Raw genomic sequence first — 2,649 nt, 5'->3', positions numbered from 1 at the left:
TCTTTGTCTTCCCCCAAAAGCTCATGTGTATTAGATCCTTTGAGGCTCGACGTAAGTGTGATAAGGAAATTCCCAATGGGGCTCTGCTCCCTCACTCCTCCGAGTCTGCAGAGCTGATTTACAAGGCCCTGTGACTTGGGTGCTGCAAAGTTCACATGAAGTTTCTTCTTTGAATCCTTTTGAGCATCTGTGTCTGTCCATATCCTACAAAAGCCACAAGGGGAGCTTCAACCGCTCTCAGTACCTAAACGTCCTTGGTCTCATTTATCTCTAGATTTTGTAACCGGTCTCCCTCCCTCTAGTGGGAATACTGTGGTTTTAACAGTTGTTGATAGACTTTCTAAGATGGTACACTTCATTGCTCTGCCCAAACTTCCTTCAGCCAAAGAGACGGCTGAGGCCCTCATTCAGCATGTCTTGAGGATCCATGGTTTTCCAGAGGATGTGGTCTCCGACCGAGGCCCCCAGTTCATTTCCAAATTCTGGAAGGAGTTCTGCAGTCTGCTAGGAGCCACAGCCAGCTTATCATCAGGTTTCCAACAACAGTCAAACAGTCAAACTGAACGTCTAAATCAAGAACTGAAAAAAGGACTACGAATTACAGCATCACAACACCCCAACACCTGGTCTTCTCAATTGCTTTGGATCGAATTAGCTCATAACTCATTGCCATCTGCATCATCTGGTTTTTCTCTGTTTCATGTTGTCCATGGTCACCCACTGTCTCTGTTTCCCTCCACAGACCCTGTCAGCCCTGTCCCGTCGGCCCTTTCATTAATCCGGCGCTGTAAGAGGACCTGGGAGCGAGCTCGCCAGCACCTCCTGCGGCGGTCCGCGGCCTATAAAATTGCAGCAGTCAGAAAAAGGTCGACAGCTCCGGCATACTCCATGGGTCAAAAGGTCTGGCTCTCAACAAAAAATCTGCCACTCAGTGTGGAGTCTCGCAAGCTCACCCCCAGGTTCATCAGTCCCTTCCCAATTTCCAAAGTTGCTAACCCTGTGTCTGTTCATCTGCGTCTCCCCAGGTCCATGTGTTTTCACCCCACTTTTCATGTCAGTCACGTCAAGCCCACACTCACCAGCCAGCTCTGTTTTTGACATACTCAGGGCATTGTGAGCAGGCGCGTTGTCATGGTGAAGCAGCCACGACTTGTCCTGCCACAACTCTGGCCTCTTCTCGCACACTGAACAAAGCAATCACCACAGGATTTCTTTGTAGAAATGCTGGGTGATCGTCTGAAGGGAAAAACTCGTAGTCTGGGTTTGAAATATATTCTACCAGTCCTCAAATCTTTCTGACACACCTCGTGTATACAGCACTTACCACCGGGATCTTTCTGCGTGGAGTTTGCATGTTCTCCCTGTGCAGCGTGGGTTCTCTCTGGGTTCTCCGGCTTCCTCCCACACAGTCCAAAAACATGTTGAGGTTAGCTGGTGATTCTAAGTTGTTTCAAGGTGTAAATGTGAGTGTGCTTGGTTGTCTGTCTCTCAGTGTAGCCCTGCGATAGACTGGCGACCTGTCCAGTGTGTCCCCTGCCTTCACCCTAAGTCAGCTGGGATAAACTCCAGCCCCCCTGCGACCCGAGTGAGGATTAAGCGGTGTGTAGATAATGAATGGGTGGATGGTCTCATAAATTTGTTAAGTATTGTATATTGACGTTGCTTTGAAACAGCAACTCCTAGGCAAGGTTGTCTTATTTTGTTAAGTGGCTGTTGCCTTGCTTTGTGTCTCTTTCTTGTCTCCTCTCCTTGCATCTTTGGGTCGAGCACTAAGACATGACCAGGACAGGAGTTGAGAAAAAGAATCCAGAAGTGAGAAATGAAATGAAGAGAGTGATGAATTCTTTGGTGGTATCTGCATTACTGTCACAGTGCTATCATTAACTGAGGTGGTTATTTCTAAAGGTGATCTTTTTGCGGCAGATGACAGCAGTAGACCGCTGTGTTCCAATCAGCTTTGCCTTGCAACACTCTGCAGCTAATTGCCACGACTGCTCTTTGCTGTTGAGATAATGATGTGGCACAGCCTGCATCATTATAAAAGCTGAAACCAGAAAGATGAGCACAGTGCATGACTCATACTAATCACCAGTACTAACTAAATGTGTACTTACCTTCTTGGATACAACAATTATAGTAGGCTTTCTCTGATGACCTTTTTCAATGTGCTTGGGGCAAATTCCAGACAGGGAAAACACAATTAAAATAAAGAGGTTTAGCAACCACATTGGGAATCACTGAAGACTAAACGCGAATCAATTGAATTCTGGTTGATTTTCACATATACAAAACTATGTGGAAACAAGCCTGTAACTAGTGACTAAGTTGTGCTGTTGAAGTGAACAGGGCCTTAGAAAGACAAATCAGAAACAAGCTATCAAAGTCAAACACAGAGCTGATTTCTGAACCAAGAAAGAAAACAGGAAAACACTTCACTGTGAGTGTACATACATGCCATTTAAGATCCACTTTAAGATCTAATAAGGAATAGATATTTTATGACACAAGTATCCCAGTAAATAATGAATGCCAGTGAACCAGCAAGTACAAGAGAAGATTTTGAACCTGGCTGTCATGTTGTGGAAAGCACCTGCTCTTTCCTACTATAACAAAACAAACTGTCTTCTGTTAAAAAGAGTCTACAGCGGG

This window comes from Stegastes partitus, unplaced genomic scaffold (assembly GCF_000690725.1).
Source record: "Stegastes partitus isolate 25-593 unplaced genomic scaffold, Stegastes_partitus-1.0.2 Scaffold183, whole genome shotgun sequence".
In the NCBI taxonomy this organism is placed as follows: domain Eukaryota; kingdom Metazoa; phylum Chordata; class Actinopteri; family Pomacentridae; genus Stegastes; species Stegastes partitus.
The sequence above is the reverse complement of the archived record's forward strand: the minus strand, read 5'-3'. Positions refer to the sequence as shown.